Source organism: Mus caroli, chromosome 8 (assembly GCF_900094665.2).
Source record: "Mus caroli chromosome 8, CAROLI_EIJ_v1.1, whole genome shotgun sequence".
NCBI lineage: Eukaryota > Metazoa > Chordata > Mammalia > Rodentia > Muridae > Mus > Mus caroli.
In genome coordinates, this window is record NC_034577.1 from 4,943,459 (window position 1) to 4,958,943 (window position 15,485).

A 15,485-nucleotide genomic window follows, 5' to 3' on the forward strand; every position below is an offset into this window, starting at 1 on the left:
GTCAGTTAAGAGCACTGACTGCTCTTCCAGAGGTCTTGAGTTCAATTCCCACATGGTGGCTCACAACCATCTGTAATGGGATCTGATGCCCTCTTCTAGTGTGTCTGAAGATAGCTACAGTGTACTCATATACATAAAATAAATAAATAAATCTTTTTTTAAAAAACATATTAATAGCAGCAATAAGCAAATGAACCAGAGAAAGAAACAAACCAAGTGTCCATCAAAAGATAATGAGCATGCGGCACACCCATACAACAGGAAATATTTGGTCATTCAAAGAAATAAGATCTTGATCTAAGCAGTAACATTGTTAGATATTAATAACATTATATAGAGTAAAATAAGTCAGATGTGAAAATCTGGCCCCTTCAGCATGAGCTACCTAAAACTATCACACAGAGACAAAACAGGAGGAAGCAGTTACAAAGTTTCTGTTTAGAACAAGGAAGGATTAAGGGTTAAAGATACTGTTTCATTTGAATGTGGAATCCGTCATGCCCACGCCTCACCCCACACTCTACCCTCTCCTACCCCCACCTCTAGGCGCATGCATTTGAAAGCTTATCCCCAGTTGGTAAAGCAGTTTGGGAAGGTTATGGAAACGTTAGGAAGGGAAAGAAGTGTAAAAGGTGGGCCTTAAGACTTCTCCAGCCCCACTTCTAGTACCAGAGTCCATCTGCCTCCTGATGCCCTGAAATGTAAGCAAGCAGCCTCAGACTCCCCTCAGTCATGGCCAGCCCCCTCATCTGCTGTGATTTCTCCTCCATGAGCTGTGCCTTCAAACCAAGTGCCAAAATAACTCCTTTCTCCCTGAGCTGTTTCCTTCCGACATTTTATCATAGCAACAAGGGGTGGGGGCAGTAAGTAATGCAGACCGGGGTGGTGATGACCAGACACTGTGATACATTCACAGTGCCGTTGAGTTTACAGTTCCAAGTGATGAGAATGATGAACGTTATGTCATCACAAACACAACGACAATAAAATATATACAGCCAGAACCTGTACAGCAGATAATGGGCGTTTCATTTTAAAACCTTCAGGGAACACATGGGGTATGTACTGCTCACACTGCCAAGTCTGAGTTTCAGGAATAATGCAGGCTATGTGGCTCTCCATCTCTAGCTCTCTCACTCTGGGTCACTTCTTTCTTTGCCTGTTCTTAAGCTATTCTAAGAAACCAATTCACACAAGGAAGTAAAGGGCAAGTGGTACAAACTGTGGTAATTTCTCAAGCCCTACCCTGGGTTTCCTTGGAGGAAATACTTTGATTTTAACATTCGACAAAAAAACCCAAAAAGGCTTCATTCTGATGCAAATGGTCATTCCAGGCCTTTCACCAGTGGGAGACTTCTTGAATAGTGCAAAAGTTGCGCTGTTAGTGCGATTGGTTTAGTAGTGGTTGTTTGGGGGTCTGTGTTACTTTATTCAGATGGTTTTTTTTTTATTTTAAGTAAAAAGAAAGAGGAAAAACTAGTGGTGTAGTTCAGAACTTTAAATACTATCTACTTTACATCACAAGACCCTGGAGGGCACTTTTCCAAGACAAGAAAGAATTGAATTTGGGGGAAATCGCTATCCCTGAGACAAGACAAGGGACTCCACCACCCGATCAGCAGAGACCCACTTTTTATAGATTAGCCATTACTTAACTGCATTTAAAATCGTTTCTTACTTTTACAGCAAGATCCCTTTTCAACTACACAAAGAGAAATTTTAAACTTGCATTTCAAAGAAAAAAATAAATCAAGACATATCTAAAAGAAAGCAACATTTTACTAAAATGTTCTCATAAATGGTTCTATAAGTGTGCATTTTATTTTCTGATATATATGTGTGTGTGTATGTATATACATATCATACATATAATATACATCATATATATATATATATATATATATATATATATATACAGTCTTTGAAGCTCCATGGGTCATGACAAAATTTGATAAGACTGTTAAAACATGACTCCTCATGGAAGAATAAGTGCCAGTTTTTTAAAGGGATTAACTAATATATTTTAATTTTCTTTTTTTATTTATCTTTTTTATTAGATATTTTCTTTATTTACATTTCAAATGTTATCCCTGTCCTAGTTTCCCCTCTGAAAATCCCCTATCCCCNCCCCCCTCTCCCTGCTCCCCAGCCCACCCACTCTCACTTCCTGGCCCTGGCATTCCCCTATACTGGGACATAGAACCTTCACAGGACCAAAATTTTCATAAAGAAAGGGTTTTTAAAGTAAATTTTTCTAATAATTATAAGAAATAGTTTTTAAAAATATCTCCTATGTCACTGTCATTTGCCATAAAGTTAATCTAAAAATCTTAATATTGGTCTTTTAAACAAGTATTTATACCTATAAAATTTTCAGCATCATAATGGTAAATATTGTTTCTTAAAAGGTAGTATCTTATATCTGAATCCATGCATCCCGTAGTAGAGTTTTACAAGTTTGCCTTTGTTTTTAAAATGGTCATTGACAAGGAGGAGTCTCATATAAATGAATGGGTTTTCTCCCATGTCAAATTTGTTCTCCGTTAGCTGAGCACCTCTGGGGGTAGAGAAAGCAATGAATGAACTCTTTGGAGACTATAGTCCATATGTGAACTCAAGGCTCTCTAAGAGGATGGAATCATGCATTCTCTGTCTGACATGACTTCTACCTTTTGTGCAGGTATGTGAGCCTGCTCATTATTCCTGATTTTAAGACTAGACCAATGGGTCTTCTTCATCTGCGTCCTCTAGGACATGGTATAAAGTCATCTTTCCTGCCTTTGTGGTCCATGTTACCCCCATTGGATGTCAAAGATGCTCTTCTAAATGATGCCAGAACATCATTTTTGTTCTTAACCCTCTCCAGTGTCTTCTTTGGAAGAAGACTGAAAACAACCCCATTCTAAGCAACATTAAATTATGTTATTCTAAGTCCTATTTTTTTAGCATTGAGCTTGAGAACTCAATGTTCCTTGCCCATCTCTACTGATCCCTAAGTGATGAAACAGCTTTGAATGCAATGTCATTATTACAAGGATGAGCATCTTTGACATCAGATGGGGCTAATGTGGACCACAAACGTGGGAAAGAAGACTTTATTCCAGGTTCTAGTGGACTCAGATGAAGACCCACCCATACAGTCAAACATGGGCCTTTTGAATACAATACAAAGTAAATATTTTGCAATAAAATCTATTTTTAAAGAAAATCTTCCCCAGTACCTAAGAGAAAACTTACCATTATGGACAATAATGTTAAAATATCTCAGAGAGATCATCTTTTTAATTACAAAATTTACATTTTCTAGTTTATATTCCTGTAGTGGTTTCCCCACAATCATCTATGTAACCAACAGTCAGAGCTTCTCAGAACAGGCATGGCTGATAGATTGGACTCTGGCAATAGGTCAGGACCACTAAGGAATTCCAGGGTTTATGGTCTACCATGTTTTCATTATTTTGCATATTAATTCCATTAATTTTACTTTATTATTCATCTTTAGGATTTTAGTAATTTTGGACCCCACCCTAACCCCATGGGATAATGCCAGCAATGCTTTCTGAATGGTCCCCAAGACATGCTCAGGACATCTCCTAAATGACCCTAGATGCCATCAAGCTCGAAATGAAGATACCCATGAAACATACAAGCACATTGTTTCTAATATATGGCATTACACTCTTAGTTTCCAAAGTCTCCTGGACATTTTATAATGCAAAAGTCCTTGGCTTCATATTCATGAATTCCCCCAAGTCTTAATTTCAATGTTATTCAAAAACTAGGTAGATAGATAGATAATAGATAGATAGATGATAGATAGATAGATAGATAGATAGATAGATAGATAGATAGATAGATAGAGATACAGATACATATATCTAATATAGACTGACATAGATAACACATTCCCATTCCAAGAGGGGAAATGCAAATGCAATATGGAAATGCTGAACCAAAGCAAGACCAAAATCCACCAGGGCAAACACCAAACCCATATCAGCATCTGGGGCTCATGACAGTAACATCTACGCTCTTGAGTGGTTCCACCCTCCCAACTCTGTTGCTTGTGGCCTGTGTGGTCTCTCTCCTTGGCTAACTCTACTATGTGTTCATGGCTTTCCTCCCAAGAACACCCCATGTTCCTGATATCTCCAGCACCCCAGAGAGTCTCATACACTAGGACAGTTGAGAGTTCTGTGTCAAAAATCCAACCGTGCTGCATGTTGCCTGGCCTCAACAGCTTTCTAGCATTGGGTTGCAAACCTCCATGACCCATGAGCTTTTGTATCCTGCATGTTTTTAACTGCTGTATCATATGGATGCCTCTGCCTGGCTCTGCTGTCAGCAAAACACGTAATTTAGTCTGTTTCTGCCACTGCTACAGCAGCAACTATGCATCTCCCTGGCTGAGCCTAGAAAATGATCCCTTAGGCAATTGTTCTCAAGTATGGAAAGACTAGGGCAGCCTTCAATGGATGGGTCTTGCTATGAAGATGCTTTTCCTATTGTCCAATTGCAAAGTGGGCAGCATCTCGTTAATGGGTCCGATCTTGAACAACTACAGCTGTCGGCACCCAGCCTGTCCGCAACTTTAGCCACGCTCACACTTCTCTCCTCACCAAAATACATGTTGTTCACATTTCCCTGACTTCAATCCTCACTCTAAAGCCTTGTAAGCCCAGTGAGCATTAGCCATGCCACCGCCTGAATACTAGGCTGTCTTAAATTTCCTCCACAAGACATATAAGCCAATGGCTTTTTAATTCAGCCTCACTGTAGCTTCCAGGACACAGGCATGTTCTTTGTCAGAATGTAACACGAGTGGCCTCTAACACAATTCCCAACAGAGTCCTTTCCCTCCTAAGAAAATTCTTGGGTAGAGCCTTAACTGAGCACATTTCAGTTGGCACTCTAGTCTTGCAGACTCCCGGCACTCGAGGGCTTCTCTTGCCCATAGCACTAACTCCTCTATCTGATCCCTCTACATTCTTCTCATTGGCCGATCTCCAAAGGCCTACGAAACAGGTCAGGCAGAGACAGCCATGCTCCTACCTGATGTTCTTTCTCTCTTGGTTTCTTTCTCAACTCTGTGACCTAAGACCTAATGAAAAGCAACTTTAAGGGGGTGGGAGAGACATATTTGGCCTCACATATTGAGGATTTGGTCCAACATGGCAAGAAAGGCCCAGAAATCTCACGTGGTATAGGGGAATGTGGTTGGAAGTCCTCACACTCTGGCAGAACAGGAAATGAAGGGCAGGATGGTGGCATTCTATGGACGCTGGTATCTAGAGCTCTTAGAGAAATGTGACAAGCCACCTCCTAGTTCACACACTACTCAAAGAAGCCTATGACTTCTTTGTAGCAGTGAAATGAAGGTGTTCTAATCAACTTTGTCTTTGCATGTGCATTTTAACCAAGAGATAATTATAGTCCTTATTTACTTTAAACAGCTTTGCATCAATATTGTTGAGACAGGGTCTCACTATGTATGTAGCTCTTGTTGGCCTGGAACCTGCTATGTAGACCAAGCTGGGTTTGAACTCAGAGATTTACCTACTTCTGATTCACAATTCCTAGGATTAAAGGTGTGTGCCACAATGCTCATCTTGCCTTCTGTCTATTTGTATGATAAATATATAAGTAAATTTTTAAATTGCAGATTTTTGTATAATGTATGTTTGCCATTATTTGTGTTCTAGCCTAATTGTGGTGGTTTGATGATGTGTTTGAATGCTTGGTCCTTGGTTGGTAGAAACATTAGGAGGCATAGTGTTGTTAGAGATGGTAGGCTTTGAGGTTTAAAAGTATATGCCTCTCTCTCTCTCTCTCTCTCTGTCTCTGTCTCTTGCTCTCTCTCTCCCTCTGCCCATGACTGTTGTTTCACCATGTAGGAATTCAGATACTGCTCCAGCACCATCCCTGCCTTCCTGAGGTCGTGAGGTCATGTTCCCTGCCATGATGGTCATGGACTAAATCTTTAATACTGGAAGCCAAATAAACTCTCCTATATGTTTCTTTGGTTGTGGTGTCTTAGTACACCAATAGCAAAGTAAACTGGAACAATAAGATGATTACAGATCCCAACTATCTTTATACTTTCTGAATATAATTGAAAATATTATTTGTCAACCTAACTTTCTGCTTGTTTTCTCAAAATTACCTAGAATTATGATATGGTTCAAATAATCTATAAGACTTATACACTTTTTATTTATAAGAACTAAATGTGTTGGTGTCATATTCGTGGCCTACCTACAGCTAGGGTATTTTGAATACCCTTTGAAAGTAGCATCAAGTGCCCAATTGCAATTTTTCTTACTTATGAATAACACCAATAAACATCACCACAAAGGGCTTTAAAGCAATTTATAGCCATTTTCTATTACTCTGTGAATTATTTTTGCATGGCTCCTTTTAGTAGAAATATCAATCAAAATGAATACAGAGACACGATAAGAAATTTTCCTTTCACTTTCTAGTGCTGTGAAGGATCACTCCACCTTCCATGTGTTCTCCAATTAAGCTGTACTAATGGTCTCCACTCACCTGCAACGTAAATTGACTACCCCCCAAAGGACATTTTAGATTTGGAAACATAAATTGATCTAAGTGCTGGTGGGAAGGGGGAAAAGAAGAAGAAGAAAAAAACCACATCTCTAGCCACAGTGTCAACAACAGCCTTGAATAGAACTCAGAAGGAGACACCTTGAAAAGAAAATGCAATTGATTTTTTTCCCTTTAAACTTGATGTTATCTTAATCTCTCACCCCATGCTAGCTGCTTTGTCATCACCGTGAAAGAAGGCCTGACAGAACAAGGTAAGGAAGGAGAGAACACTGAGGCCTGTGGCTTCTGAGGGATTTCAACATGTGTTTCCTAGTAGGGAAGGCATGGTAGTGGGAGGGGCTTTGTCTATGGAACGTCTGTCTTACACACAGGCTGACTATGTTGCTAAGGATGACCTTGCACAAATTCCCCCCGCCTCTACCTAGAATCATAGACATATGCCACCGTGCCTGATTCATGCAATGCTACTCAGGGCCTAACACATGTCCAGCAATCAGCCCACTCACCGTGCTCCATCTCCAGCCTGGTACACACTCCCTCACGTCCCCAGAACCCTCTTCCTCATTCCCCACACATTGTTTTGGATCTTCCTCTGTCTATCTCACAGTTTAGCTTTAATCATCACTTTTGGACAGCCACATTGGGGCCCCACACATTTCTCTCTGTGTTCTTCCACCCCTAAGATACAAACATGCTCCTTGTGGCCCAGGGAACATTGCACACCACCATCACAATTCCCAAACTGGATTAAATCCAACCCACTCTGTCCGTTGACAGCACTTCCTCTCTTCCAGGCAAAAACTTCCCTCTTCTAGATTCTTCTTCAAACCTCTCTTCTCCCTTTCATCCTTGTCAAGGGACTTTTTCAATCATGGCTTCCTTTCTGTCCCATTTTTCATACTGAAAGCCATCTTTCCCCTAGCCTAGTTTGCTATAGCTACTAGGGCATTCTCCTGCTGGATTTTTTGCTAGGGTCTACAGTAAGTGATATTCAACACTCATTTTCCCATGAGTCTCACTCTTTGGTGTGTGTGTTCTTAGATTTTGTTTGCTGACATTAGTTAACGTTCTAGGGCATTAGCCACATGCCAGGCGATTGCCAGAATAGTTATAAACAGGGGCTCATTTCACAGCCACAGCCTTATTCTAGGAAACAAGAAATGGAGATACCTGAGGGGTTAATGGCTTTGTTAAGATCACACTACTATATGTTGTGGCTCCAAGACTCAAGCCAAGGCAGGCTAACATACAGTTAAATCCCCATCAGCCTGCATTGTTCCAAACTCATCCACAGATTTTTGATATATCTCTGCTAAGTGTTACCTTAAAAAAAAAAAAAAAACCTAAGAAGCCTAACGAACAACCATAGCAAATGTGCTGATTCCAAAGTTATCGTGTATGTTCTTATTCTTCAGTTTGAGCTTTTCTCTAAACCTATCAAAATCCTAGGAAAGGTCTGCTTTATTATCCAATAGGTATGAGAGGAGTGAAAATCAAGCCAGAGGCAAAAGAGACCACAGCTGTCCCCTTGCCTGGAGCAACTAATGAACAACTTCTTGTTCACAGAAATGACCTTCAAGACATCGGATATTAAGCAACAGTGGTGGTGCCAGAAAACACAGATGAGGTCAGGCAGCTCATCCCCTGGAGAAGTTTCCAGACGAATCACGGGACCTGCTCACGCTGAATCTGCAGTCTCTGAAGGCTGAGAAAGCAGAGTCGTGAGTCCCAAGTGGAGAAGCCAGGAGAGTAGGATTTGCAGAGCAGAGGACCCCTGGGCCATGGTGTCATTTTTCCTAATGAAATCCATGGAAAGAGTAAAATGCAGTTTGGAAATGATAGCCCACATTTAAGACTTAATAAAGCTATATACTCACATATGCAAAAAGGTCACCAAGCTCCAAACAAAGGGAAGTTTTCTTTAAATTAAGAAAGGTTTACATAATGAGGATGGAGAGAAGGCTCAGAGGTTAAGACCACTGGCTTCTCATGCAGAGGACCCAGGCTTAGTTCCCAGCACGGACATGGTGATTCACAGCCATCTGTAACTACAGTTCCAGGGGATCTCACACCTTCATCTGGCTCCTGCAGGCACCAGGAACACAGGTGGTGGCCATACATACATACAGGCAAATACTCATACACATAAAACAAACAAATAAGTTTTAAATTTAATATTACACAAAGGTCTATCAAAATCAGATTGTCCGAAACCAGTCGAAATTAATTTCTTTCCATGTGCATGATGTCCGGTATAAATGTGCCAAGGACAACTTTACGACATGGCTTCTTTCCTTCATGGCTCTGTGAGTTCTAAGAATTGACAAGAGAACCAGACATAGAGGAGAGGCCCACTGTGTAAAGAAGACCCAAGATGAGACTGGGTAAGAAGGTTTCCATCAAAAACATGACAGCCAGACATCAAAGAACCTTCTAGAGAATGAGGGGATGTGTTTTGCTATAACAATAAATGTACAATGGGCTTCAGCAATAGACAAGGGGCTCGCTGGGGTTCAGTGGTGATGATGGTGAGCTATAGAGACACTGGAGCACTGGGGACAATAATTCAACATATATACATATATATATGTATATATAAATACCCACACATACACACACACATATCATCCAGAAAGCAAATAAACAGAACTGCTACAAAAGCACAGAATGGATTTAAAAGAAATCAAGAAATGAGAGAAAAAAAGAAGGAGACATTGAGGAAAAGAACAAATAACAAAATACAAAACAAAAGCAAGATACAGATTCAAATGCCAGAAATACGGCTTGGTGGGAAAGTGCTCACGTAGCACACGAGGTCCCAGGTCATATTCCTAGTAGCAAAGTATAAAATAAAATAAAATAAAATAAACCAATCATAGCAATAACTGCATTAAACTTAAATGGCCTAAAAATTAGTTAATTAAGTATCAAACTACATAAAAATACAAGAGCCAGAGTTACCTTAAAAGTATCTTAAACAGCCCAGGGGTGGTGGCACACGCCTTTAATCCCAATACTTGAGAAGCAGAGGCAGGGGAATCTCTATGAGTTCAAGGGCAGCCTGGTCTACAGGCCAAGTTTCAGGATAGCCAGGACTATACAGAAAAATCCTGTCTCAAAATAATAATAACAACAACAACAATAATAAATAATATCATAAACATAAAGCATAAATAGGTAAAAAGTAAAACATGAAATGGTCCAGAGGGTAAATATGATTGCTAAGCTAGCCTGAGGGCCCAAGTTCAAACCCAGGAACCCACAGGAAAACCCAGAGGTGCAGCTCTACTCCCAGCACTCCTCCAGCGAGATGGGGAGCAGACAGGAAAGTCATTCAGGAACTCATAGCCCACCTGGGTGAAGAATACTGGGCAGAGATAGAAACAGCAAAAGAGGCCCTGCCCCAGAACACAAGGTGGAACAAGAACCCAATTTCAAAAGCTTATCCTCTGACCTGTGCACACACCATGGCTAATGCAAGACTGCGCTCACATACACACCACACACATACATACAAAGTGATCCATAAAATGGGTACATATCGATCCACTTCCAACATGCAGCCAATACCACAGCTGAAACCAACAGAAGCTATGAGGGCAGAATGTGGAGGAGCCATGCCAACACAAAAGAGCTGTGTCATCCACCCTAACATAACTGGAGCTGTGAAAGACTTGGCAAAAACACCGTATGAACACGGACAAAGGCAGGAACCTGTCCAATTCAGGATCAAGATAACCTGCAGCTCACAGTAATGTGAGGGCAGGGGGAGGGGAGGGGGAGGGTAACAGGAGGCAGCAGGGGCTGTGTAGGGCGATGTTCCAGGGTAGATAGGGGTGTTCTCTGTCATTTAATGCCCCCGGCAAGTATCTGCAGATCCAGAATAATCTGCCCTCACAGTGACATCATGATGCCCATAAAGACCCAGATGAGGAGAGGGAGGATGAATGACCACATCAGAACACAGACCTGTGTCTTTATTTTTTTCCAATCAGACAAACCAGTGTTAATTCTAAAACTTTGTCGATCCAGTCAATCCAGTGACAGTCATCTCCTTTATTGAATGATACTCAAATTGCATACTCTATAACTGTTTTGCGATAAAACCATGGATCATGCCAATGAGATGTGAGTTGGTTCAGTTTGTGTCTTTAGAAAACATCTCCACTGTTTTCCCCCCTTGGGGAGTAGTCACACATTAATCATTAGCACCTCTACCTTGTGTATAGCAGAGAGGGGATAGAAAAGGAAGACACCCTTGTAATTACAGTTAAATAAGATTAACCCCTGCCACACAGTCCCGTCATACATCAGCTTCCTCTCAGCTCCACTCATAGTAAAGATCCATTTAAAAATGAAGCTGCTGCTGGAGATGAAAATGCATTAACTAACATTTGGAGGAAGTCTCGCTGTGCTGGCTAAAGAGTGTACATTTTGGATTATTCCCTGAGATAAGTTCTTTATCACTGTTATATGTGGGGGGTTTTTTTAACCTCAAAGTTTCTCTTTCAATCATTTCACTGCTCGTCCACTAGTCCCATAAAACTGTGCTAAGAATTACACTCTGAAGAAGAAATAAATAAGGCCCTGCATGCTAGTGAAGATGCATCCGAGGTTCTAGATCAAATCAGGGCTGGATGGATGGCTCAGCAGTTAAGAGCACTGACTGCTCTTCCAGGGGTCCTGAGTTCAATTCCCAGCAACCACATGGTGGCTCTAAACCATCTATAATGGGAATCCAATGCCCTCTTCTGGTGTGTCTGAAGACAGCCACAGTGTCTCAAATAAATAATAAATAAATCAAAAAACCAAACAAAAACAAACTCTAAATTAAAAAAAAAAAAAAAATCGGAGCTGGAGAAATGGATCCAGGGTTGAAAGCACTCGCTGCTTTAGCCGCAGGCCCAGCAGGTACAATTCCCAGCAGCACCCACATCAGGCGTCTCACGACTTCCTGTCATCCCAGCTCCAGGAACCTCAAAGTCTTCTGGCTCCCACAGATACTACATGCATACTACATGCACACACACACACACACCACAATTAAATAAACAAACAAACAGCAGGAGGATAAGGGCTAGCCTCAGATGTTTCTGTGTGACTGAGATTTAAAACCCAGTCTTACAAGTTTATAAGTACGTGTTGTGGTGTACTCCACTAGACTCAGTTTCTGGGCCTGTCAAATTGGGCATTTCCAAACACAGGTCTAACCCCATCAAGGTAGCAGAATGCAGCTTCACCCAACTCCCCTAGCTTTGAGAAAGCCGAGGTGACGTCATCCGTCGGGGTTTCCAATACCTCAGTGTGAAACATAGGGAGAGTAGAAGCGCAATTCCCTTCTCTTTCCTCTTCCCTGACCAAAGGCTGGAAGCCAGGGATGAGCGGAGTGGGCACCTTAACGTAGTCCCCTCCAGAAGCCTCTGCGAAGCACTACATGTTCAAGTGGACAATCCCACAGTCATCCATGAACGGCCCCTCCCTCCCACCGCGTCCTCCCCACCCCCTCTTCTGCTCTCTAATGCCATTTGCTGCCACGGGCTTTGTTTTCAAAATAATCCAAACTCAGGCTGGTACTAAGAATGCCTGTCACCTCCCAGAACATGAAAGAGATTTTTAAAAATATGATTTATGGGGTTAGAGTTCTTGCTATACCCTAGGCATTGCTCTAAGGCTTTTATATAAATTAATAGCTCTCTGCCAACCATGGGCCCTATTAGGTAGGTGCCAACACCTTTGATAGAGAGCACAGAGAATGTGGGCATCTTGTCCAAGAGCTCTGAAGAGACTCCATAGCTGAACTTAGACTAATGCACTTATAAGTTTCCAGGTGAACTATGGGTAAAACTTTTAAGGGTCTCTTTTGAACTCAGCATTAGCTCTTAAGGCTGTCGAATATGAAATAAATTTTTTAAAAAGAAAAGAAAAGAAAAAAACCACTTTAAAGTGAATGTACTTCCTAAGTTGGGCTTTTGCCTCTAAAAAAAGCCTTAAAGATAGGTTTATCTGACCTGCCCATATAAGGACCTCAATGTCCTATGTTGATTTAGATTCTAAGCTTTCCTGCTTAAACTTATCCTATTGATGGTAAGCATGGCTTTCACTTTAAAGGTAGATCTTTTCCATTATCTATTCCCTAAGGCCGCATCCCCTGGCCTGCATCTCTCCAGCTTCACAAATTCTGAGGCTTGACATCCGAAATCCCCTTATCAAATGAGATTGCAGCCTCTTTTCCCAATTTAAAGGCAATCGATATCCAGGTACAAGAAATGAAGATAGAGCCAGAGCAGCTGAAAGTCCTGGCCTCAGATCCTGGCTGTGTAAGCAAGATAGGGTCCCTGACAGAAGCAGAGATAAGAAGGCTTTCCTAAAGCCTAGGACTCCAGCCTCCCACTCCCTGGGCCTAGCCCTGGTCCCCCAGGAGCCTCAGGCATCCCAAAGCTGCCTGGTGAGCTGGAGGCTGGGACTTGTGAAATCAAGGTGATACCAGACTCTTTTCAGCTTCAATTTCTAGATGCCAAATTGTCATTTTAGACTTACAGATCCCAAATGAGCCCTGGGTTTCCCTTGCTTGAGGCCATATACAACCTAGCCAGGGATCTGCAGACCTGATATCCCTTTTCCAGACCCAAACTAATTGGTGCCCACCGCTTTATCCTTTGTCTGTTAAAAAGAGGACACATGGCATTTCTGTTTAAAATAAGTTAGTTGGAATGAAGAACAGGTCTTTAATGTTATCACCCAAAATGACAAAAGTTTATCATAGAACAAAGGAGAGGGGAGGAGGAGGGAGCGCAGCGAGGGCACACCTTGTTGGACCTGCCAGCCTCCTGAGCCATCACAGCCTGTACAGAGGCCGCTCCAGCTTTCCTGTAAAGTATCTGGCATTGCAGAGACCAGGATACTGTAAGGGCATCAAAGCTTTAAGATGCAGAGACCAGGATACTGTAAGGGCATCTAAGCTTCAAGATGCCATTGATTTGGTTTTCTTTTGTTTAAGGATTCAAGTTGTGAGTAGGAAGTTGTGAAAGGCTGCGCAGGACTTTCCCTCAGCGATGATTGGGGGAGCGAGGGATCTGCAGAACCCCAGCACAAGACACAAGACCCGCAAGACCCTTCCCTACAGATTAACTGTTTTCAGAGGCAGGAAAACCCACCTGAATTGGAGGAAGAACTGACCTTGCAGAGTAACCGACTCAGACCTAACTACTGCCTAGTTAGCAAAACAGGGGTTTCCCCAAGCCAAGGAAGCTGGCAATGACCTCAACATTACTTTCGATTTCAAACGCAGACCATGGACCGGAAGTTTCAACTCCTGCCTTGAAACAGTACTATGGCTTGCTCTTTCCTGGAATCTGGAATTATCCTTTTTGAAGAAAGCTGAACCCTGAAGATTTTTTTTTTCTTCAGGAAATTGGAAGTTTCTCTGTGGAGTCAGTAGAGCATTAACCAACATCTTAGAGGCCACAGGATGAGGGATCGCTTGCTCTGGAAGTGAACTTAAAACAATTATGGAAATGTACATTTATTTGCCTGTGAGTGCAGATGCCCGTGGAACCCAGATGTGCCCACTGCCAAACTGGAGTGTATGGTCTTAACAGCTGAGCCATCTTTCCAGCCTTCATTAACATAGTGAAATAAACTAAAAATTTACCAAGTAATCAAAAGAAATGTGGGCTGGGTTGGTAGAGTGTTTGTTTTGTCCCGCATGTGTGAGTTTAACCTCAGTGCCACATGGATTGAGTAGTGTAAGTCTATCGCCCTGGACACTGTGGAGACAGAAGGCCGGGAAGTTTGTGATGAGGCAGGGAGCTCGCTGTCTCTGCAGTGTGCTTGCCACACACACGAGCAGGAAGACCCGAGTTTGGATTTCTATCATCTACATAAAAGGGGAGCACAGCAGTGCAGCTTTTAAAGACCAATGCTAAGTAGGCACTAAGACATATGACTGGAAAGTCTACCTGCCCGAATCCAAAAGCTCTAGGTTTAGTGAGAAATCACATGCATGTTTATCTACACATACACACACTATGTGCATACAAACATGGGCACAGAGGCCATATTCCTGTACATACAGATGTACAAATGCATATGTATTCCCTTATGCACACATGTGCACGTACGTACACACATCACAAACAACACAAAGCAGCACATAACAATACATGCATATATATATGTATATACATATATATTTATATACACACACTACATATATGCACTATACACTTACATAAAATACATGCACAGAAAACACTCCCATCCCCCTACAGCACACATGTGCACAAAAGCACATAGTTATCCTCTGTTGCACAGCAAGGTCAAGGACAGCTTGGCATGCATGGGGCTTTGTCTTAAAATAAAATACTAAAGTAAAAGAAAATAATTTGATTGGTTGTACATCTCAATGAACTTCAGCCTTCAGATACAGCTTGTAAAGTCTGTTTAGCCACCCAAACTGTGAGAAAGGCTTTGCTGTGATATTTACAAACTCCGATTTTATAAAAACTAAATAAGCCAAACCCAACAAAAAAAGTCTGCACAATTTACCTAAGACTTTCCGATGGCTGAAAGAATAGAGTGTGTTAGCTGAAACTCCCCGGTGGAGCAACAGTCACCGCCAACAGCTCAGAGCCTCCGTTTTAATTGAATTCTCGGAGAGAGCATCACCACAGAGTGCAAAAGGCTTTGTCACTTGGAGCTCCAAGCTGCTCCAGCATCATTAGCATGCCATTACTGTCTGGTAAAACAGTGACTTTGACCCTGTCCTCTAACTAAGCCTTATTCATACTATACAAAGACAGTGAAACTGGCTTGTAGCTTGCTTTCCAGGAACTCTGTGAACAGATAAAAGGCAGTATAAGCAACGACTTTTTTACTTTTATTTGTTTGTTTGTGTGTGTGTGTGTGTGTGTGTG

The 15,485-nt window shown here is 41.7% G+C and overlaps 1 long non-coding RNA gene across 1 annotated transcript in view; it reads right to left on the reverse strand.

The window, feature by feature from the left end:
• LOC110300944 overlaps positions 1-15,223 on the reverse strand; it is a 415,664-nt gene extending 400,441 nt beyond the window's left edge. Inside the window, exon 1 of the long non-coding RNA XR_002378648.1 lies at positions 15,118-15,223. This is a non-coding gene — a long non-coding RNA (uncharacterized LOC110300944). The remainder of the gene's footprint in view (positions 1-15,117) is intronic.
• Between the last annotated feature and the right edge of the window lie 262 nt (positions 15,224-15,485).